A 25,620-nucleotide genomic window follows, 5' to 3' on the forward strand; every position below is an offset into this window, starting at 1 on the left:
AATGTTCATTTATTGAAGTTCCTTGTCATATAAACAACAGTTGTTTATATGACAAGGAACTTCAATAAATGAACATTTGCTTATCCTAAGAAGGATTTTAGTGTGCTGGTGACATCTCTACACAATCTCTAATCGGGCGGCTGCTCACTCCCAATTAGAGCCTCGGGAGGCCCCAGCGGGCGGCCCTCTAACATGCCTGATTAGAGGGCTGTGCCTGCCTGATCTGTGACACAAGAATGTTTATAGAGGTGGGACTTGTGGGAGGGGCTCGTATATGAGCGGAGCACAAGGGGGCCCCATAACCATGTATTGCCCGGGGGCCCCATGTGTTGTCACTCCGCCCCTGTGCCTTAAGAGTTCCCTTCACTGGAACTAAGAGGCCAAGCCTAACCCCTGAAAAACAACCCCACACCATAATCTTCCTTCTACCAAACTTTATACTTGGCACAATGCAGTCAGGCAAGTACCGTTCTCCTGGCAACCGGCAAACCCAGACACGTCCATTGGATTGCCGGACAGAGAAGTGTGATTCGTCACTCCAGAGAACATGTCTCCACTTCTCTAGAGTCCAGTGGCGGCGTGCTTTACACCACTGCATCGGACGCATTGCATTGCACTTGGTGTTGTAAGGCTTGGATGCAGCTGCTCGGCCATGGAAACCCATTCCTTGAAGCTCTCTATGCACCGTTGTTGTGCCAATCTGAAGGCCACATGAAGTTTGGAGATCTGTAGCTATTGACTCTGCAGACAGTTGGCGACTTCTGCGCACTGTGCGCTTCAGCATGCGCTGACCCTGCTCTGTCATTTTACGTGGCCTACCACTTTGTGGCTGAGTTGCTGCTGTTCCCAGTTGCTTCCACTTTGTTATAATACCACTAACAGTTGACCGTGAAATATTTAGTAGCAAGGAAATTTCACAGATTCACGTCTGTACAGCCGCTGGATCGTTTGTACATTGTTGTATATTGTTTTGATAAACATTTGCGCAAAAACCGTGCAACATAAAAAATTGCAACTAGCATTTTTTTTATTCTAAAGGGCCTCTGCTTTCAGAACATATATCATTGTTTGGGAGTTTGAAGCTGATTTATATTTTATCATGTGTGTGCAAATAGTGAGAAAATGCTCCGGACAGCAAGTGGTTAACCAGTTGACATCCGCGGTCTTAAACCCCCTTCCCATCCAGGCCGTTTTTCAGGATTCAACACCGGGTCGGGTCTTTTCTGCCCGTGCGTGCCCGCTAGGGGGCGCGCGCGAGCAGAAAAAAAATGCCGTCTGGAGACGGCAACCCGCCAATGCTGCAGTGCCGTCCGTCCGTTTTTTTTACAACGGGCGGACGGCAAGTGGTTAAAAAAATGTTTTTGCTTTTTTTTACATTTTTTTATATATGTTACTTTATTTTTTATTTGATTTGTTTTACATTGTGATAGCAACTGTATTGCTATCACTTAGGGGGCTAACAATCCCCCAATGTAATAGAAAATATAATGTGACAGGTCCTCTTTATGGAGACGTCGGAGGTCTTTCAGATCCCTAATGTCACCTAGAGACCCCAAAGAAGCTGATGAAGCAGAGATCTGCTTCACCAGCTTCTTCGCCTGGCTCTAAGAGCCGGAGAATGTGCACAGTAACACCAGAAGTGATGTAATGCACATCACTTGCGGGTTCAGTGATCGGAGGGGAGGTCAGCGGCTGGAAGCTGGCTGATCTCCCTCTGATCGATGCGGGGCAGAGGCGTAGCAAGGTCATGGGGCGCCCGGGAGCAAGTCTTTCATTAGCACCCCCCCACAAACCAAACCATACCATATTTCAATGCTCTGGACCCCTACCTAGGTTTTCCCCTCCTGATCCACCACAGAGGTGAGGCTTTAAATCTCCTCATTCTCCAGTGGTGCTGTGTTAATTTAGGAGCCACATCTGGACTCACTTCTATTTTACTGGTGCTTCCTCTTCTAATCTTTCATGGCGGAGAGACTTAAATGAAGTGATTTCAAGCCTCACCTCCGTGGTGGATCAGGAGGGGTGCTGCCAAAAGAGAGCACAGAAGTGGGTCTAAAGACACTGGTCCACCATTGAGGCCTGCCACGCAGCAATACATAATACAGCGACTACCACCAGCTATAGAGGACTACAAATCCCAGAAATATATTATGCAGCAATGCAGAATAATGTGAAGCTACATACTCTGTGTTGCTCCAGGGTGGCGACCTGATGTCTCAGGTGGACTGCAAAAAGTCTAAGGTGGGCTATGCAGAGTCTCTGGTGAGCTGTGGGGGTCTCGTGTGGGCTGTGGAGGTTCTCAGGTGGCCAGTGGGGGCTCTCAGGTGGCCAGTGGGGGGTCTTGGGTGGGCTGCGTGGAGTCTCAGGTGGCCTGTGGGGGTTTCAAGTTGGGCTGTGCGGATTCATCCATCATTATTATTATTCTTAATAATTTTTATTAATTTTAGTCTTTGTTACTTTTTATAATTTATTTTTTCTTTTTACTTTTTTTCACTTAACTTTATTGCTATCACACAGGAGCTTCCAATACAGGAGTTCTAGCGCAGCACTGTGCTGGAACTCCTGTGACAGCTGAGATGGGAAGGCTGCGAATGCAGTTCTCCCTTCTCACGGTTTACACAGAGCAGAGCGGAGAACGGATGTCCTCTGCTCTGTTCCACACTCTCCATCTGTGTTGCGATGCTAATGGATATTTCAGACATCCACAAGTAGCGTCTGCTTGGTTATTGGCAGGGAGCTGGTTTCTCACAATGGGTGGTGCCTTCTAAACAGACCAAACTGGTTTTTGACAATGGTGTGGCTGCCCTGTATTGTTCGTATCACAATGGGATGGTGTTATGGGGAAGCCTTGTGTAAACAATCACACCTAGGTTGGTCAAGACTTAAATCAATCTTGACTACTGATGGCAATTCTTGATGCTTTGCTGCCACCTAGAGGTGGGAAACTGAAATGCATTGTATTTCACATTCATACAAGTTTTAAGGGGCAACACCCACAAGTGGGAGGCCATTTTCTCTGAATAAAAGCCAGCAGCCCAAAGGTTCAGCAGGACTTCAAAGGATTTCACAAGAGGACTGAACTCTAATACAAAGGACTTAGCAGAGACTGGAACTTGAAGCCATTTTCCTGCGAACGCCTAAGTGCCAAGAAGTCCTGCTCATTATGGAGTTTACAGACTCTGCCACTTGAAGCTAAGTACTATTTTAGTGTTTTGTCTCTTAGAAACTATTACATGTACTAGAAGGATAGTGTAGTGGGTGCATGTGATTTGTTTGTAGCAGCCTGTATGTATATTTTTCCTTGTTTTTTTGCTTTTCCTGTAACTAAGTTTGTATATGCAGCGTTTTCGCCAAGTAAAGTACTTTAAATGCTACTGGGTCAGTTTCCTTGAGCTTTACTGCAAGAAAAGACAAAAGATAGAAATTCAAGTTTTGCCAAGCTTTACATTTTGGCTCGTCCTTGGGATAAGCTTACTGCTCTGGAATTTTTAGTCCAGAGCAAAACACCATCCTAAAGTGATTTCCGTGGTTCCGGGTCCCCCAGAAGAGCGGGGGACCCGAAAACCACGGCGCTGAGGGAGGAGGCCAGCAGGGGTTGCGGAGGGGACAGACAGACCATGGAAGGGGGATGAGGGGTGGGTGAGGTGATGAGCAGACTGTTTTATAAGTGATCTTGAGTGGCTGTACAGCCACCTAAGATCACTGGTACAAAACGGCTCCACTACACTACACTTAGCCCTGCTTGCCCGGAACAGGGCTAAATGTGGAAAAAAAACTGCATGGTGATACAAATTCCACACCCCTGCAGGAGCGCCCCCTCAGCCTATGCCACTGATGTGGGGAGACCCCCCATGCCGATACACTCCGTCACTCAGTACAAACTATCCTGCAGCGGTATAGACGCTGAATCATTTGTATCGTAACTGCCGACTGATTACAACAGCAGCTGTGTTCTTGCTATAACCACTTCAAGGGGCCGGCAGTATAAATACGGCCACCCCCTTGAAGTGGTTAATATATAAAATTAAAGTGCATTCCAAGTCATCAATGCATTCAATATTTAAGAATAAGGAAATATATTTTGGCCAAAAATATGTTGAGCAAGACCCTACACTAACACTAACCGCACTCCCTTTTAGCTAACACTAACTGCACGACCTATTCACTAACACTAACTGCCCCTCATCTATTTACTAGCACATCTAAGAAAAAGAAACTGGGCTGTACAGGCTCCCAGGGGGGCTGTGCAGGCTCCCAGGGGGGCTGTGCAGGCTCCCAGGTGGGATGTGTGGGCTCTCAGGTGGGCTGAGGGTACTGTGCGGGCTCCCAGGTGGGCTGAGGGTACTGTGCGGGCTCTCAGGTGGAATGCAGGCTCTATGCGGGCTCTGTGTGGACTCTCAGGTGCACTGCTGGCTCTGTGCAGTTTGTGTGTGGGCTCTCCCTCTCCACCCCCATTGTTGGGCTGCTAAAACACTTACCTTACCACTCAAGATTGCTTCCTTGATCGCTCTTTGGTAAAGCCTGCTACAGACCAAGCTCCTCCTTCTGAAAAACACTTCCTGCATGTACAGGAAGGTACCAAGTTACAGGGGGAGGGGAGGTCGGGACCGTATCAAGTGCTGTACTGCACTGCTCCCCAACCTTTTTATCGCCGCGGACCGGTCAACGTTTGATAATTTTAAACCTAAGCAACAAACTGGCCCCCAACCCCCCTGGCAGTCTCTGTACCAGAGGAGCTTACACTCTAATGCAGAATGGCACCGGCTATAGGAGGACTACAACGCACTGGACTCTGGACCCACCTGAGGCCCCGCAGAGCCCACCAGAGGCCTCACACAGCCCTGCAGAGCTCACCATAGATCCTTGGTTCTCAACTGGTGGGTCGTGACCCAAAAGTGGGTCGCGACCCTGTGTTCAGTGGGTCACCGTGTGCCTTTCACTTTTCTAAGCGAGAGGCTCCTCAGCCTCCCCCTAGCGGTTGGGGTAGGCTAGGGCTATGGCCATGGGGGAGCTCCATCCATAGGTGCATTGCTTACAGCTCCCTTGTGTGCCTTGTAGAGAAGTGATGCCTCGCAGTGGCGTAACAACCGGGGGGCGGGGGGCACTTGCCCCGGGCGCAGGACTGAGGGGGGGCACTGTCATGACCCCCGCTAAACGAAGCCCCTGGCTCCCTCTCTCTGACACGATCACCCGGCTGTCATCGGGCGGCCGCTAGCTCCTCCGAGGCCACTGCGAGCGGGCCTCTACAGTGCCTGATTGGAGGGCGCGTCTGCCTGATTCAGCCAGCCCGGATCGCATAGAACGCCACTGATGCCTCGTGTGCCTGGACCAAAGTGATGTCACATTGTGGCTCCTGGCACCTCTATAGGGTGTGCAAGGGAGCTGTACAAGTGTATTCACATATGAATAGAGCTCCTTCACAGCACAGCAGCCCACACTGAAACCCCAGGCTGAGGATCCACTCCAGTTCTCTTAAGGTAGGGAGACTGGGTGGATTAAAAAAAAACATTTTTTGGAGTGTGTGTGACTGTGGTTGTGTGTGTCTGTCAGTGTTTTTGGGGGCCCATTCACACTAGTACAGTATGTTAATCTCACTGTCCTGGATTCTGGTGTGGGAGGTGCATTGCATTGCCATTCATTTGAATGGCACCCCAAATGCATCTCCCACCCACAGTTCGATCACCTGCATCGGAACACGGTACAGCAATTCCATGCTTTCCATTGCAGTGCAACTTGGGTCACAACTTAATGACCAAGGACAAATGTGGGTCCTGAGGTTACACAGGTTGAGAACCACTGATTTAGGAAATAAATATAAATTACAATAAAATGCCACACAAAGGTTGCAAAATAGGGGACAATTATTATAAATGCAATAAGGAGGCAATGCATGGATTACAAAAAAAAGGGGGGATTTTTACAGAGGGACAGATATCTATCATGGAACTGGCAATATACAGTATGTAGTGTCTCAGTTTATATTTGATCGAGTGTATTTTCTTTCACAAACGGCACTGTTCCTTCTGGTAATGACAATAATGGCAACACTGGTAATATATGTAATATCTCAGTTTACATTTGATCAGATATATTTTTCCTACACAAATGCAACCGGCAATATACGTAATATCTCAGTTTACATTTGATCGAATATGTTTTTTCCTTCACAAACAGCAAGTCATATGTATATATAACATCAAATTAGGGCTGCAACAACTAATCGACATAATCGATTATAATCGATTATTGAAAAAGTTGTCAACTTTTTCAATAATCGATTAATCGGCTTCTGATCAGTTGGCCCTGTTCACGGCTCCACACACGCTGCGCGCCCCACCTCCTCCCTAACTCACGCTCAACGTTGCTGGAAGACTGCTCAGGTATAAGCCTGCACTTTCCCACACGTGGTGCTCTATAATGTATTGCTGGGATTTTTATTCCTCTATAGCTGATGGTACATTGTGCTGTATATTATACATGGGAATACAAATCCCAGCAATACATTATATACTGTATGTATAATGTACTATTGCTGGGATTTGTTGTACTCTATAGTTGGTGATATTCTGCACTGCGCTGTATAGAGGACTACAAATCCCAGCAATAATACATTATACAGCGCCATGTGGAATTCCACCAGCTATAGAGGAGCACTACAAATCCCAGCAATAATACATTATACAGTGGTGCACTGCCGAATACCACTGGCTATAGAGGACTACAAAACCCAGCAACAGTACATTATACAGCGCAATGCAGAATACCACCAGCTATAATGTACTATTGCTGGGATTTGTTGTGCTCCTCTATAGCTGGTGATATTCTGCATTGCGCTGTATATTGTACTATTGCTGGGATTTGTAGTCCTCTATAGCCAGTGGTATTCGGCAGTGCACCACTGTATAATGTATTATTGTTGGGATTTGTTGTATTCCTCTATAGCTGGTGGTATTCTGCATTGTGCTGTATAATGTACTATTGCTGGGATTTGTAGTCCTCTATAGCCGCTGCCATTCTGCATTGATTGCTGTATAATTTTACACTTTCCATTTCACTATATTGCACACCACACTTTTTTTTTCTTTTTTACTTCCACCGCTCCAAGCTTGCTCCTTTCAATACAAACTAGTACTCCATCACTGGAGCCATGTTTTTAAATGTATTTGATTGTTTTTCCGATTAACCGATTAATCGAACTTAATAATCGGCTAACTAATCGATTTTGAAAATAATCGTTAGCTGCAGCTCTACATCAAATATTCCTGGGTATTTATTTCCACGTATGGGAAAAAGGAAAATGGTGAGAGTTCATATGCTCATATTGGATCGGGTCATATGATATCAAGTATATGGACATTCATTTATGTATAAAGGAGGGTAGGAGTAGAGAAAATTCATGCGCTCATACATTAAATTGGGTCATGCTTAGGCATTTATGCAAGACAATATTTTAGGTTTACAAAATGACTTCATATATGTGTCCTCAATATAGTAAATCATCATCCTGAGCTTCTTCAATTATATATACATAAAATGTACATAATAATTCTCTTTTTTAGAGAGTTATTAAACCAATCATTATCCTGACCTCAAAATTGATAGATGGTAACTATGGTCTTGTGGCTCAAAAAATCTTTTATATTCACATATAATTAAACAAATGTTGGTAATTCCTAGTGTGACAAACCAAACCAAATTATGAAACAAGATTATCATACTCTAAGTTTGACATCCCAAATTCATATATTTCATGAATTCTGTGATGGATGTTTGTAAGATGTGAGAGTATATTTTATATTTCTCACTCTGAACCCCTATATTCCCCTAGTCTGTGGTCTTATGACAAACACATTAGTTAAAGGCCCATGTTGACCCTCTCTCTTTCTGTACGTCTTACAACTGTTAACTGGTCCGTGAATGCCTCAATCATCTGTTCAAAAGCAGTTGAGATCCAGTTCTATATTTATACCTTTTGGGGTCATTGTTTCCATCAAGAAGATCCACTTGGTCTCATTTTTAGAGATTTCTCTCCGTAAATGACTACCTCTCAAGTTTTTAGTTATTTTATTTATACCCATAAATGTTTGTCCTTTGGGGGGTTTTCCATGTTTCTCCCTAAAGTGTCTGGGTACGCTGTGATCTACCTTTCCCTTTTTAATATTATTGATGTGTTCTCGTATTCTAGTTCTAAGTTCCCAGGTGGTCCTTCCTATGTACTGTAGTCCACACGGACACTCCATCTTGTATGTTAAGTGTGTACACTTGCAAGAAATAAATTCTTTAATCTTAAAATTACGTTTATTATACTGGGATTGGAATTCTATCATTTTCTTCTTTTGACCCATTTCTCTGCACCCGACACATGGGTAAAAACCCTTTCCCTCAAATATGTAAATGTTTTCTTAGGGGGATCCAGTACATTATGTACCAATTTGTCCTTTAGATTGGGGGCTTTCCTATATATCACCTTTGGTTTTAATGGCATTAGGGGTCCCAATATTTTATACTTACTTAGGATGGGCCAATGTTTTTGCAAAACCTGTTCTACCTCTTTAAATTGTGTGGAGAAATTCGTGATGAATAGAATGGGTTGATCTTTTAATTTCCGTTTCCTAGGTTTCAGCATCTCTTCTCTATCTACGTTATCTATTTTTGTTCTCATTCTCTCTAATTCAGGTTTAGAATAGCCTTTCTCCAGAAATCTGGTTTGGATCTTTGATGCTTGTTCTTCAAAATCTTCTATTATTGTACAATTTCTTTTTATCCTTGTGAGTTGTCCCTTAGGCCATGATGGATGGTGGCAGCTCCCCATAGGTATGTATTCATTCCTATCAGTGGATTTAAAGAAGGTTTTAGTGATGAATTTATCTCCTTTTCCTTGTATTGTCAGATCTAAAAAATGTATACTGTTTTTACTGTAACTGTAGGTAAACCTAATTCCCTCTGTGTTGGAATTAAGATATTCAAGAAATTTTTCTAGGGAGAAAGTACTGTCTCCCCAGATCAGTATCACGTCGTCAATAAATCTTTTCCATAATTGTAAGCCAGACCACTTCCTTTCAAAAATGGAGGTTTCTTCCCATTTAGACATAAATAGATTTGCAAGGCTCGGGGCGAATTTCGCCCCCATCGCCACACCTTTAATCTGGGTAAAAAAGTTTCCTTTGTACAAAAAATAATTATTCTTAAGTGCAAGGGGGAAGGGGGTTTAACACCCCGGTCTTCAAGTGGTTAAAAAGTGATGGGAGACCATTAAGAAAAATTATTGGTTAAACCCAGAGTTGATTTTTTTTTTGCGTAATAAGAAAATTAAGATAATTAAGAGATAAAACAAAGGTTTTTTGCAGAAAACCACTTTTGGTAGTTTTCATAGATATCTGTGCATCAGCCCAAATGAGAGGCAACTGAGGAAAGGATTTGGTTCCAAATGAGGGACAGTTGGGGGTATGCTTCCAGCATAATGGGGGACATTTATCAATTCTGTAGCATGGCAAAGTAAAATTGTGAGACAGACAGGCCAGGAGCTATGGCAAGAAGTGAAATAAGCAAAAGGGCTATATGACAAGGGTGGGAAAGGGGAACTAGGAGAGAAAAGGGTTAACGAAAGGTGAGAAGCTGGTTAGAGGAGGGATACTCACGGGATTGGAGGAAAATGGCTTTCCAGGAGGGGCTTTCGGAGAGTATCCAGGAAGGAGGTGTTCCAGGAGTTCAGTGTGACCAGGAGAAGGAACGGACTTCCCACAAGCCCGCCCTGGTATGGTTTTGTGGTTGTCGAAGTTTGTCGCAGCGCTGTGGCGGTTTGGATCCTTGAAGGCATTTGTCTGGGTTGGTTATTTTCACGGGGGGGACCCATCGGTGGTGTGGGCGTCCTTCTGTAGTGGTAAGGTCAAACATCATGACCTGGTAATAGGGACCACAGTGGGTCTGCGGGCAATTTAATTACGTCCCTCGAGGCGGTGTATGGCGTTGTTATTTACAGTATAAGTATTATTTATAAGGTATGTAATAAAAGGCTGCTGTGGCCATTTAAACTTCAGCCCTGGTGTAGTGTATTAATTGGTAGGAGGGGGATGGGGAATTGAAGGTAAGGGGGGTGGTTGTCAGTTAAAGGGGGACCTCTGAGTTACCTTAGTCAAGATTTACTACAAGGTTACTTACTTAGTCATACATTCCTCAAGTCACACAGAACAAAAACCTGGACACAGAACAAAAACCTGACACAGAACAAAAACCATCTTTAGTAATAAATGTGATGCAGAACTTTGCAAAATGTCTCACTTGGCTGCCCAAGAAAACAGACGCACAGGACTGTAAACCTGTTGCAGAGACTTTACTGAACAAGAGGCAGCCTGCTTTGCGAGTAAATCCAGAATTGTTTTTTTTTTTACTAATACTTTTTCTTTCTACTGGCTTTTCAAAATAGTAAACTAGATAATTAATAGATAAGATAAAGTTTTTAGTGCAGAATAACCATTTTGGCAATGCATTTTCAGAGGTATCTGCACACTAGACCAAAAAAAAGGGATAACTGAGGAGGTAGAAGCATTAAGGGGATTTGGTTCCAAAAGAAGGAAAGTTGGAGGTATGCTGGTACACATACATAAGCTTCCAAATTATTATATTCATTAATAAGTAATGGTAATACATTGGATAGCTGGAAAGGTTGTTGACCTGAAAAGCAAAAATGAATGCATAAAAAATAAAAGCATTATATTTTACCACAATCATTGCCTCATCACGAAGAAGTACATGGCATATGTCCTTGATTCTTTTTTGCCGGTTGCTTGAGAGTGCCAGTTGTTTGAATGCCGAATAATGGGGAGTTTACTGTACATAGTTTGATATAATGGCCTGTTCCCACTGGTCTAAGGAAGAAGTGGCTTCCAATTCTTTTTTCCGCTTCTTTATTGTATTTAAAACGTGAAACAAAAATGTCATATATTGCAGCTCATCAGTCCATAGATGCAGGGCGGCCTTAGGCCTTTAGGCGCCCTGTGCGAGAAAGCTTTACAGCGCCCCTCAGTGGCCACACCCTTTAGTGATAAAAATAAAACTTTTATTCAAAGGTATTAAACTTGTAGGCACAATAGAAGTATTCTTATCAAATAAAACAACAGAAGGTAAACAATAAATGTCAAACTACAATAGAGTCTATAAAAATAAAGTGTCAGGATGTCATGCAGACCCCTTTTTTCAAGTAAGTGCATCTAGAAAAGTACAAATAAAAAACAGAACACAGACCCCGGGCTACATGTAAATTAATGAATTACTATATGTCCGAATATACGAGAAATGTATTCAGACACATAATAATAATTTGTTTGAGAATGTGCGGCGGCCATGTTGGCCACCATCATGTTCTGTGAATGCGTACCACCATCTTGGAGGCAGGGAGCATGACATTACATGACGCCACGCATGCGTGGCGTCAGCTGACCTTACACGCCGATATTGGCCCCACCATCTTGGTGTATACCTAGATATACACCAAGATGGCGGCGCCCAACACGTGCGGTTTTATATGACGTAATGCGCCCTGCCTCCAGAGCACGCCAATGGCTGAATACAAAAATAGCATATAAATGTGTTTAGTTTGATGAAACAAATGATATTTTTTTGTATTATTTATTTATTTTTTACTGTTGGGGGGGGGGGCTTCGGGGAAATATTAGGGGTCCAAACAGACCCCTGACATTTCCCTTTTAAAATAGAAAAGAAATTGAGGACACCAAATCCTCAATTTCTTTTTCTACAGCCTCAGCACTCAATGAATGGGAAGCACTCAGTACAGAGGCTTCCCATTCAAATACTTACTATCAGCTGTTTCTGAATGGGGAGGAGCCTCTGTACTGAGTGCTTCTCCCCATTGAGGAAATCTTGAATGAACATGCTGTAATGTAGATCACAGCCTGTTCATTCATAACTGGGGACACATAGCGCTATGTGTCCCCAGTTATTTACAAACACTGGAGTGATCAGACGATCGCTCCAGTGTTTGTCCTTCTCACACAGAGGATCGGTAAATATCAATGATATTTACCGATCTCCCTCTCTGCCACGCACAGAGCCGCTGTCATGCTGAAACTGGCGCTGCTTCTCTCCCCCTCACCGCTCCACCATCCTGACAGCAGGCAGCGCTCCCTCCTGCGCCCCACCCGAAGTGGGGGGGCGGACGAGGGAGCGCTGTCATATCGGCTGGCCAGCGGTGAGAGGGAGAGAAGCCGCCCACAGGACGAGCTGTGACGGCCGCACGGCGCCCTTGTTGCCATGGCGTCCTGTGCGGCCGCACGGCTCGCACACCCCTAAGGCCAGCCCTGCTTAGATGTAGGGGTTGCATTACTTTTTGCTTTTCAGGCCAACAGCAAGTACAGAAAATACCCCTTGATCTTTCTAGAAATGCAGTGTGCTTGTCACCTCCTGTGAGCCTAAGTGCTTATTCACATGAGTAGCACAATAAAACGCTTCATGGTATGACCTGCAGTCAGTACGCTGTCCAATGCTGCTTTATCTGGTTTTTGTTGTCAGATCAGTTCCTAATGTTTGTAGATTCTGCAGGCAGCATAATGCCAGTATTTGTGAACAGAGTGAGAATCAAAGTACAAACAATGCATTCTAAGGTTCATTTCTATGGGAAAGGATTGAGTTGGTTTGGTGCGATGTTGCGGATAGCGCAAGTCGATGTGTGTGGTATCTGAAAAGGTCAGGTAAAGGCAAGCTATTTCTTGTTATTCTCATGAGTTATTCCTTCAAGTAGGGGTTGTGGATAGAGGTGCACCGAAATGGAAATTTTAAAACCGAAATAAAAAAAATGTCAGGCCAAAACCGATACCGAAAATGTTTTTTATTTTTTCAATTTTTTTTCAATATTTTATTTTTTATAAACTTTTTAATGTTTTTATATTTATTTTTATTTATCAATTCATTTTTTATTAAATATTTTTATTTTTTACTTTACTTTTAGGGGCTTTGGGGAAATATTAGGGGTCAGACCCCTGATATTTTCCTTTTAAAATAGAAAAAGAGATTGAGAACATTTCGGCATTATGCCAAAAGTGCAATTTTCAGCTGATATGTTTTGGCGCCGATATATCGGTGCACCCCTAGTTGTGGATATGGGTTATCACATCTCTAGGGAGCCGTTTAAGGTTTGGGCAATCTGTAAACTCTGACAATAATAACTTTGTGAAGAATTGCTGAGGGTAACAAGGTCGTAATCATACTTTTTAAATGTTGCCATTGTAAATATTCCTCTAAATTTAACATTAATACAGAGGGATCAATCTTCTAAGTTGGCATGCTTAGTATTTGTAGATCTTCTCACAGCGCATTAAGTGAGTCTACTATATCATTGTGGGCTTTAGCATATATGTCCTGTAACTTGCCATTAAATTGTTTCAAGGATAACATGTAATTGTGTAGGGAGCCTCCAAGAGAGATCAGTATTTATTTAGCTGTGGTAGCTAATAGTGGTAGGTCAAATGTTAATTAATTATCTATAGCGTTTATAAGTTTCCTGGTGCTGTCTAGGGAAAACTCTTATCTTGTCTCTGCAATCCGCTCTCCCCAGCAACAGCTGAGGTCAGGTACAAAAGATTTATGATTGGAGGAAAACTGTTATCTTGTCTCTGTAATCCGATCATAAATCTTTTGTACCTGACATCAGCTGTTGCTGGGGAGAGCGTGTAGCCAGTGCCCAGAGCGGTAATGTCGGGGCATAAAGTGATTGACTCAGAGGTAAGTGTGATGCATTATATCATTTAAAATATTGATTTCTGAATTTTGGCTAAGAAAAGTTGGGGGCGTCTTATAGATGGAAAAATACGTCCAGTAAGCAATATTCCAGTAAGCAATACGTTTAAAAGGCTAAAAGTAAAACCCATGTGGCTGGCATCCAATGTTAAAAAAGCCATAAACTATAAGAAAGGGGCGTTTAAAAAATATAAAAATTAAGGAACACTGTTGTCATTTGAAAGCTACAAAGAATATAATCAAATATGTAAAAAGTAAATAAAGCTCTCAAAGATTCAAAACGAAGGACAGGTTGCAAAAGAGTGCGAGATTAACCCCAAAAAATTCTTTAAATATATTAATAGTAACAAATCAGGTCTGAGCATGTAGACCCCTTAAAAGATAACTCAGAGTTGGTAACTGGGGACAAAGAGAAGGCAAATCTATTAAATACATTCTTCAGCTCTGTGCACACCAAGGAACACAATGTAACTCAAGTCCACATTGGGGATAGCAGTGCTATAGCCTCTACTGAACCACAATGGCTGACTATTGATATGGTCCAGAAACAGTTAGACAAAATTAAGGTGAACAAAGCACCTAGACCAGACGGCTTACACCCACATGTCCTCAAAGAATTGAGCTGTGTAATTTCAAAGCTATTGTATTTAATTTTTAGAGACTCTCTAATGACTGGCGTGGTACCGATGGATTGGCGCAAAGCCAATGTGGTGCCTATATTTAAAAAGGGATCAAAGTCTTTACCAAGTAATTACAGACATGTACGTTTAACTTCTATAGTTGGGAAGATACTTGAGAGTTTGATCAAGGATCACATGCAATTGTTTTTGCTTGGAAATAATATAATAAGCAATAGTCAGCAAGGATTCACAAAAGGCAGAAGTTGTCAAACAAATCTACTTTCTTTTTATAAAGAAGTGAGTAATAAATTGGACAGAGGAATGGCTGTGGATATAGTGTACTTGGACTTTGCAAAAGCGTTTCACTCAGTTCCCCACATGCGGCTAATGTATAAGTTAATATATAAAATAAAATAAATATTTATATTCATCTTGTGTATGCTTAGTAGTATACATTTTAAATGACCTATCTATGCTGTGTTCTGTGGAATATAGGTTTAACGGTTATTCTTTAATCAAGCTGGCCAAGTTATTTCCACATTTGTTTGTTGATAGAAAATTAAAACAAATTTTGCACCTTTGTTGTGTTCATAAATGAGTGTGCTTCCTTGAATTTCCATTTAGGTAATTATTTGTTCTTTGGAAGGCAGATAGGCATTTCCTGATGTATATACAATATTACTAAATTTGCCTTTGACAAATATGATTCTGCCAAATTTATCAGCCTGTGCCTTAGGATAAAGTATTTGGTTATTCTTGTCAAGTATAATAAATAAAATAATAAATAGATTTTTTTTTTCTAAATTCTTTATTTTATTTTTTTACACAAATACATTAACAATAAAAAAAACATGCTGTATATATAGACATGTCCAAAAAAGAAAAAAAAAATTAAACAGCACAACCAAACATCGAAAGGGGAATATTGCCATGAGTATCAGGATGCCAGTCAATCACAAGTAAGTAGTTAACATTACCAAAAAGGAAGTTACGATTGTGAATCCCGACAAAAGGGGCAGTATATTGGATGGTTGTTCTGAAAAGTACAAAGCAAAAAAAAATGTGTTGAAACAATAATCCAGGTGGGAGCCGATTTATAAAACAAATCTCAACCCACTAGAAACAAAGACAAAAGCAAGGGGAGAGGCTCAACCAACCACTGAGGGAGGCCCAAACCCAGAAGAGAATAGAGAAGGGTAGAGGGAAAAGGAAATCAGAAGAGGAAAGGGAGTAAGGTAGGTAGGTAAGTAAGTAAGAAAGAAGACCTAAGACTTCATTGAGCATCTTCAGAGAAGAGAAAAAAAAAAGTACAATTATGCAGCGCACAACAGGAGTCTTTCACCTTCATCCGAAAACATAAACTGATTCCAGTAAAACCACATCTATGATTATCAGGAGCACCTCTTCCAAATAATATCAGGTCTTCCAGCCTACGGATCTCTTCCACTCTGTTGATTCACTCTATCAACGAGGGGGGAGATTCCTTCCGCCAATTGCTTGCAATACAGCCTTTAACAGGTATCTGATAGCTGATTTCTTGCATACCTTTACCGGGAAAGCATTAGCATGTAAGAGAGAGAATGCAGGGTCCATAGGGACGGGACGGTCGGTTAAGCTTTGTACAACATCTCTAATAGTGGCCCAGAAGTGAGATAATTTGGAACAAGGCCAAAAAATGTGAAGCATTGTGCCTGTTTCCATACCTCCTCTCCAGCATTTGTCAGATACATCTGGTAAAAATTTGTGAAGGCTAACCGGTGTCCTATCCCAACGCATCAATACTTTGTAATTGCATTCTTGAGTTCCTGTACAAATGGAGGACTTGAGTGAGAAAGCGCTGTCTCTGAGAAAGTGTAAGCACTGTCTCTGAGAAGGATGGGGGGAACAAAAGTTGGTTCTGGAAAGACCAGCATGGAGTAGATCAGAGACAGAGAATGTCTTAAAGGGACTTACGCGGAGAATAGAGATTACAAGGTTGTCAATAGCCATAAGAAATATGATGGTTTGGGAATCCTAGAGAGAAAGTGTCGTAACTGTAAAGCCTGCCAGAAAGGTAACGTAAAATGATCATAAGACATAAGACACGCTAGGGTTGGCCTGTGACAAATTGGTTTGCCCGAAACAGACCCCCATCACAAAGTTTCGAAAAAAGGTGCCTGGGGCCTGGTGGTTGTTCGAGGGCCTGCAAACATAGAAAAGCAGCTTATGTTATTGCCAGAAAGCTTCAGGATGGAGAGCGGGATTGGAAGTTCTCCAATCGCTTACCTCTGAGTACCTCTGGATCAGGCTAGCTGCCAAAAAGGGACTGTAAGAAATGTTCTGGGCATGCCCAGAGTGCCGTGCGCCCCTATGCGCATGTCCAGAAGACCCATTCTCAGGGTCAAAGGATAAACACACACAGTACGTGCGTGCCCATGCGCATCAGAGGTCTCATTGGAAAGCGTGTGCAAGTCGCACAGGAAGTGAAATCTTGAAGCCCTATTTAAACATTAAACAGACCCATGGCACACCTCCATTGCTGATTGATCCTCAGCTATTCATGTGTTGTTGTTCCTGTCAATTCCTGTTTTATTGACCCGGCTTGCCTTGACCATTCCTCTGCCTGCTGATTGTACCTGCTTGACCACCGCCTTTGACCTCTGCTCATTCCTGACTCCGCTTTTGGCCTCTGATTCTGTACTGCTGTTCGTTAGTGGCTTGCCCCCAGCATGTGACCTCGACTCAGCTCCTGTCTCCTGCTTCGGAACCTCATCTGCATCTGGTTTCCTACCATCCAGGTACCAGTGCTACCTTGTGTCCTTCTCCCCCTGTCCTTTTATCCAGGGAAGTTGGACACGGGGGGCATGTCAGCCATCTCGTGACAGTAATACTTACAGTTCATAACATTTTTTAAAGTATGAAAATACATAAAAAAGAAATTAAAAAACCCTGCTCCCTACACAAAGGTACATATATGAATGCAGTTAGGCCTAGGTCACAACTCCCAAGTGACAGTGAGAGGAATATTCACCACAGCTTCACTCCCTCGATGGTTAGAACAGTGAGATAGCATTTCTTTGCTGACAAGGGAGATTATACAGAATTTCTTCCAGCAAGAAAGACACCATGGAAACAGATGTGTACTTTTTGACAAGGGCAATGTCTGTCTCTGGTGAGTTGTTGCCAGTTTCATGATCACATTGATCATCACCAGCTTGCAGTTTTGGGCATTGTGGTATTTTTTTGTTGTTTCTCACATATATGCATATATGCACTTTGTTAGGTTTTTTTTAGTTAAATCAGATTTCATAAACTTATACAAAAATATAATGTGACATTTAAAATAGAGTCTAGCAACTTTTTATTCTACAGGTTTCCTGCTTTCAGAAAATACTGTATATCATTTTGGGCTCCTTAGTAAACTTTTAACCTCATAATGTTACAGGCAATAAGGGAGGGATATAGGAAGTGGAAGATAGAGAGAGGATACAAAAGTTGTTCAGTAGAAGGTTTACGATTAATAACTGGGAAGTTCGCACAATGTGTACCTCGTTATTTAGGTAGATATATTTAAGTATCCAATTGGTTTCAACCATTTTCCATACGTGATTAAGTAAATAATGTTTGTGAAAGCAGACCTTATAAGTAGAACATCAACTACAACATTTGAGCACCTAATTGATTTGATCACAGTAAACAATCACAAGCACCTGTTGAGGATGATATAGAACAGGGGTCAGCAACCTTTTACACACCGAGTGCCATTTTTGCGACCATCAAACAACCGACAGTATCTCTCCTCCCACACCGCTCAGCCGCCTATCACAGTCTGCCAGAGCAGTGTGTGGGCGGAGACAGCGCTGTCACAGTGCTGAGGCTGAGCTCTCCTCCCTGCACCGCTCACTCAGCCTCCTGTGACAGCGTGTCAGAGAGGAGAGCGGTACAAACACTCAGCGACAATTGAGGACATGGTATGTTGACTATATCCTAAATTATGAATGAATGGGAAGTTATTACATCACCTCCTGTTCATTCATGATTGTGGTTATAGTAAACATACTCTGTCCTCATGTTATGAAAGAACAGGAACACTCATAGAGGATTTCTGTTCATTTATAACATGGACTGCAGAAAAAGAGATCGAGGACTCTGTGTCCTCAATCTCTTTTTCTATTTTAAAAGGGAAATATCAGGGGTCTGTTTAGACCCCTAATATTTCCCTGACGCCCCTAAAAGTAAAGTAAAAAATAAAAATATTTAATAAAAAATAGTGACAAAATCAGACGGGGAACAGAAGATCCGCTCAGTCCGGCAGGTGGGTCAGCGATTCTCCTCCTTCCGTCCTGCGTGCTGCATGTAAAGAATCCGCCAGGCAGGACCTTGAGCAGATCGTCGACGGCCTCCTCAGCACGGCTCCACGCATGAACGTCATCTGTCCATGCCAGGGAGGTGGGTGGGACTTCAATTTGACAGCCGGCTCGAGCGATGCAAATACGATGCGATGTCAAATGCAAACAAAACAATGAGTTTGCGTGCCAGCAGATGTGGCCTCGCGTGCCAAGCTGGGCACGCGTGCCGGGGGTTGCCGACCCCTGATATAGAATCTGACTCATTTTTTTTTCTTCTTCATTTTTGCAGTCAGCACAGAATGCACATTAGTGTGGATATCTCTATGCGCACCGGACATAAGCGTATCAAATGTGATGGTGGGTACAATCCACAATTTGACCATACATACATGACAAATGGGCAGAGTATGCAATCAAATGTGGAGGGTTCTATGCACAACTTCACAAATATGACTGAAACATACTCACAAACACAAAAATTATTACCTTACTCACAGTCACCTGTAGAAATGATCATATAGCACAACAGGTTACAACCAATACATTAAAAAAATACATCAGATATGTTAGGTACAACAGATATGATGCTTAACACAGCTATACCTGACAACCATGGGAAAACACAAAAGAAGTAGAAGCTAAACCCAAAGTTTATTTTTTAGGGCTGGCACATTACTGCGACAGTCACAAGAAAATAGGGTATCTAAACCAGTTCCTTCTTCTAGTCAAATCTGTTTTAAAAAAAACTATTGTACATAATTAAAGTGACATTTAAAGGCAAAATTGTAAGGAGGGAGTTACAACAGTCAAAACCAGAGATGACAAGTGAGTGGATGAGTAGTTTTGAGGTTTCATTGGTGAGGAAGGGGCGTATTTTGGAGATGTTGCGAAGGTGAAGGTGGCAGGATTTGGATAGTGATTGGATGTGGGGAAGAAAGGGTGAGGTCTGAGTCAAGGATGACACCTAGCACCTTGGCATGAGGGGAGGGATGGATGGTGGTGTTATCAATCTCAAGGGAAAAGTTGGGGGAAGGTGCACGGGCGGGTGGAAATATCATGAGTTCAGTTTTTGAAAGGTTGAGTTTTAAGAAGTGTTGTGACATCCAGACTGATATGTCAGTTAGTAAATTAAGGACAGGGCCGTAGATAAAAAAAAATTCCTGGAGGAGGTTCAGCTTCCTCAAATTATAAGACTTTATCTAGCAGACAAACCAAGGTTTGAAAAAATATAGCAGCCATATCATTCCTAAACCAATCCTTTACCTTGAGCTGTTTGACACCATATGGATAAAAAACATGTTTTAAAAAGACTTATAATTGGTACCTACCAATTCACAGAAACCGCTTAGTATACACTTATTGGGATTTTTTACCAAAAACATTTGGCAGAATAAGTTTTGGCCTAACTTTAGGAAGAAATTTGATTCTATTTCATATTTTGTATAATAAAAAGTAGAAAGTATCACAATTTTGGGTCTTTTTTCATTCATATAAAAAAATTAAATAAATTTTGAAAAAGCCAGCGGCGATAAAATAGCACCAAAAGAAAGCTTTATTTGTGTAAAAAACGAGGCGCCCTTGGCAAGTCTTTCATTAGCGATACCCCCCCTCCAGTACTGCTTTGTTAATTTAGGAGCCACTTCTGGGCTTGCTTCAATTTTCCCGGCAGTGCCCCTTCTAATCTTTCATGGAGCAGAGACTTGAGTGATTTTAAGCCTACACTCCATAGTGGTTTAGGAGGGGTGCTGCCGCACCAAAAGAAGGGAGCACAGAAGCGGGTCTAAAGCCACTGATCCACCATGGAGGCCCACCACATAGCAATACATTATACAGCAATGCAGAATACCACCAGCTATAGAGGACTACAAATCCCAGCAATACATTATATAGCAACGCAGAATAATATGAAGCTACATACTCTGTGTTGCTCCAGGGTGGTGGCCTGATGTCTCCAGGGTCTTAGAAGGGCTATGCAGGGTCTCAGGATAGCTTTGTGGAGTCTCAGAATGGCTGTGGGGAGTCTCAGGTGGGCTGTGGGGAGTCTCAGGTGGGCTGTGGGGGGGCACTCAGGTGGGCTCTGGGGGTCTCAGGTGGGATGTGGGGAGTTTCAGATGGGTTGTGGGCATCTAAGGTGGGCTGTGGGGAGTCTCAGGTAGGCTGTGGAGGTATTGAGTGGGCTGCAGAGTCTCAGGAATGCTGTAAAGAGTCTCAGGAGGGCTGTGCAGAGTCTCAGGATGGCTGCGGGGAGTCTCAGCTGGGCTGCAGGGGGGTCTCAGGTGGGCTCTGGGGAGTTTCAGGTGGGTTGTGGGCATCTGAGGTGGGCTGTGGGGAGTCTCAGGGGGGCCGTGGAGGTCTCAAGTGGGCTGTGGAGGTATCAGGTGGGCTGTGCGGGGTCTCAGGTGGGCTGTGTGGGTCTCACGTGGACTGTGCAGAGTTTCAGGTGGGCTGGGGGTTCTCAGGTAGCCTGTGGGGGTTTCAGGTGGGCTTTGCAGAGTCTCAGGTGGGGGTCTCAGGTGGCCTGGTGGGATCTCTGGTGGGCTGTGCGGAGTTTCAGGTGGGCTGGGGGATCTCAGGTGGCCTGTGGGGGTCTCAGGTGGCCTGGTTGGGTCTCAAGTTGGGCTCTGCGGATTATTATTAATACTGTTTTTGTTAATTTTTTTCACTTTTTATCAGTTTTTTCCCCCATTTTAATTTCTTTAATTTTTTACTTTTTTCCCACTTAGCTTTATTGCTATCACACAGCGGATAACAAACACCTGTGTGATAGCATTCAGAGGTGACAGGTTCTCTTTATGAGCCTGGCCTCTAGTACAGACTCTGGACTTAGTAAAGCACTGGACTCTGGACAGAGGAACGCACTGAACTCTGGACATAGAAACGCACTGGACTCTGGACTTAGGAACGCACTAGACGCTAGACATAGGGACGCACTGGAATCGGGACTTAGGAACGCACTGGACTCGGGACTTAGGAACGCACTGGACTCGGGACTTATGAACGCACAGGACTCTGGACTTAGGAACGCACTGGACTCGGGACTTAGGAACGCACTGGACTTAGGAACGCACTGGACTCTGGACTTAGGAACGCACTGGACTCTGGACTTTGCAAAACAGTGGACTTAGGACTAAAAACAGAAGTATACAGATAATCCAGATCCAGTCACAAATAATACAAGCCCTCCCTGGTCCCTGCTACCTGATTGCCAGTTCTGTCTCCATGCAACCTTCTGATCCTGGTCACTAGAAGGACACCCTGCCTCCTGCAGAGCCCCCACTGAGGGATGTACAGATCATCCAGGGCCCGCAGGCACATGTATGTCTGAAGGGATGCCAGGAATGTCCTGTTTGATAAAACATTGGCGTCAGTGAAATACATTCAGCTCTGCTGCAGCAGCCATCGATGTTTTATCAAACAGGACATCCTGGCATCCCTTTAGACGGGCATGTTCCATGCCCGTCTCTGGATGTTCTTCAGACCGGTGTTGAACACCGGTGCCCGGGAGCATGTGCCCCCTTGCAATGCCACTCCCAGGACACTCTGGGGGGTTTGAACCCACCTATCCCCCGCCTTATCTATGCCCCTGCGCAAGGACACTGAGGGGGTGAGTTGTGGAGTAGAAAGATAGATTTGAGTGTCATCGGCATAGAGATGGTATTGGAAGCCATGTGAGGTTATTAACTGACCAAGGGAGGAGGTGTAGATGGAGAAGACGAGGGGTCCAAGGACAGAGCCTTGGGGGACTCCTACAGAAAGAGGAGGGGAGGAGTTAGATTTGTAAGTGACACTAAAGGAGCGCTTAGATAGGTAGTAGGATGTAAGGGACTTACTCGCTTCCGTCCCGGGGCCACGATCCGGGCCTGCGCAGGTGCACGACGGACTTCAGCGGCTCCCTCCGGCGCACGCGCACAACGTTCATTAGCTCCTCCCCCGGCGCACGCGCAGCAGGCTCCTTACGCCACGCCCAAACAAACCGTCGGCGTCCTACTGTTGGTAACAGTGAAAGCTGACGATTCACTCTCTGTAATCACAGACCACACAAGGGACCAGGTCATTCTACCTGCTACCACTGACCACATAGGATCCTGGATCCTCACCATTTCCGGAGACCAGCCTACTGGGACTGCTCAAAGGAGATCCTCACCAGCCAGCACCCGCAGCATCCAACACCCTGAACAGGAACTCACCGCCTCACCACTGGGACAACCTAAGGGACATCCCCTCTGACATAACCACCAACCGCAAGTATCCTACTGGCCCTGCTGGGCACTATTCAAAGGGTTGTTATGGACTGAAGCATACTGTGTATAAATATAGAGTAAAGTGATACGTACTGCTAGAGACAATTCTCACAAATAAGTTAATCCATTGCTGTCTTGTTATACACTGTGTACCATCAAAGATAGATTTGAGTGTCATCGGCATAGAGATGGTATTGGAAGCCATGTGAGGTTATTAACTGACCAAGGGAGGAGGTGTAGATGGAGAAGACGAGGGGTCCAAGGACAGAGCCTTGGGGGACTCCTACAGAAAGAGGAGGGGAGGAGTTAGATTTGTAAGTGACACTAAAGGAGCGCTTAGATAGGTAGTAGGATGTAAGGGACTTACTCGCTTCCGTCCCGGGGCCACGATCCGGGCCTGCGCAGGTGCACGACGGACTTCAGCGGCTCCCTCCGGCGCACGCGCACAACGTTCATTAGCTCCTCCCCCGGCGCACGCGCAGCAGGCTCCTTACGCCACGCCCAAACAAACCGTCGGCGTCCTACTGTTGGTAACAGTGAAAGCTGACGATTCACTCTCTGTAATCACAGACCACACAAGGGACCAGGTCATTCTACCTGCTACCACTGACCACATAGGATCCTGGATCCTCACCATTTCCGGAGACCAGCCTACTGGGACTGCTCAAAGGAGATCCTCACCAGCCAGCACCCGCAGCATCCAACACCCTGAACAGGAACTCACCGCCTCACCACTGGGACAACCTAAGGGACATCCCCTCTGACATAACCACCAACCGCAAGTATCCTACTGGCTCTGCTGGGGACTATTCAAAGGGTTGTTATGGACTGAAGCATACTGTGTATAAATATAGAGTAAAGTGATACGTACTGCAAAAGACAATTCTCACAAATAAGTTAATCCATTGCTGTCTTGTTATACACTGTGTACCATCACCCCAGGGAGAAATCTGTATCATTTCAATCACGTGCTGTACAGACCCTCACCCCTAGGGGCAATAGTCCAATTACAAGTGATACGTGCCAGTGTGCTATACTTCCTGCTTACCACCATTCCCTTCCACGGTTTAAATGATGTTACCGGTCTCATATACATCTCTAATCAATTGAGAGAGTATCCCCAAGACCGACCACTGATCAAACCGTACGCATCCCCGCAGTTGAGATCCAAACCTTGCGTTGCAGAGAAGCTTACAGAACAGTAGGACCCTAAAAAGAAATGGATCCAGCGGAGGTTGCAGGTCACATTGTGACCCTCATCCAGCACATGGACGCACTCACACAACATGTGAAAGACTTGAGACAGGAGAATCAAACCCTAAAGGCTCTCCTGTCCCAGCAGAAGGATTCGACTCAGGGTCCGGAACCAAAGGTCAGTCCCCCCGACTTGTTCTATGGGGACCGAAGTTTGTATAGGGAATTTACCAACGCTTGTGCGTTGCTGTTTGACCTAAGACCCAGAACGTACCCCACGGACCGGGAAAAAGTTCTCACCACCATCTCATACCTCAGAGGAGAGCCCAGGGCTTGGGCAAGCACTTATGTTGAGAAAGAGGACCCCATTCTCAATTCCTACCAGCAGTTCCTTGAAGCCATGAATTTACTCTACAAGGATCCCAGCAAACAGATGACTGCAGAGTTAGCTATTAAAGGGCTGAAACAGGGAAGGAGGCCTGTTGAGGACTTTATAGTCGAATTCAAGAGGTGGGCCAGAGAGGCCGAATGGAATGACCTGAGTCTCAGAAACCAGTTCAGACTAGGCCTATCTGATCCCCTCAAGGATGAGCTAGCTATGTCCGATCTTCCACCCACTCTGGAAGCATTGATGGGCCGCGCTATCACCATTAACAGGAGACTCCGGGAACGCAGACTGGAGAAAGTGACTGGTATCCCTGCAAATCCCCGCAGACCAACCCAAGCCACAGGGGAAGAGCCGATGGAAATCGGTACCATTAGAGGTCCCCTAACCAAGACAGAGTGGTGAGGTGGGTATCAAAGAAAAGCTTTGTAACCTCCTCTGTGGTGACAGGGTCAAAAGAGGAAAGTAACAAGTGTGACGGTGGGTCTGGTACATTAATAGGGGAAGATGATTGGACAGTGGCGATCGGATCACGAATTGTATCTATTTTGTTTTTTAAATGAATGGCAATGTCCTGGGCAGTGAGTGAGTTAGTGGGCGGTGGTGGTGGAGGACATAGTAGAGAGTTAAAAGTAGAAAAGAGTTGACGTGGTCTGGATGAGTGTGTTAATAAGAGTGACAAAATAAGTCTGTTTGACAGCACGGAGGAAGGAATGATATTTTAGGAGGGCAGCTTTATATAGGGTGAAGTCTTGCAGAAACCTAGTTTTCTACCACAGTCGTTCAAGAGCACGGCTATGTCTTTTTAGATGTCTGGTTTCTTTAGTTTGCCACGGTTGTGTTTGACGTGTTCGAAGTTTGCGCGTAGTGAGGGGAGCCAAGGTGTCTTGGAAGGGTGAGAGAGAGCTGTTGTAGACAGAAGTAGCCAGTACAGGGGTGAGATTTTGTCATAGAGGTAGTCGGTAGCAGAGTAGAGAAGAGAAGGGTCGAGGTGGCGAAGGTTTCTCTGGGTGACAGTGTGCCGTGTAGGGGGATTTAGGGTTGGGGACCGAAGGATTCCCACTCCACCTCCTTTCCGTTCACTGGGTCCAGGTGAGTGCGTC

Source organism: Nanorana parkeri, unplaced genomic scaffold, assembly GCF_000935625.1.
Source record: "Nanorana parkeri isolate BGI_ZX_2015 unplaced genomic scaffold, ASM93562v1 scaffold836, whole genome shotgun sequence".
Classification (NCBI taxonomy): domain Eukaryota; kingdom Metazoa; phylum Chordata; class Amphibia; order Anura; family Dicroglossidae; genus Nanorana; species Nanorana parkeri.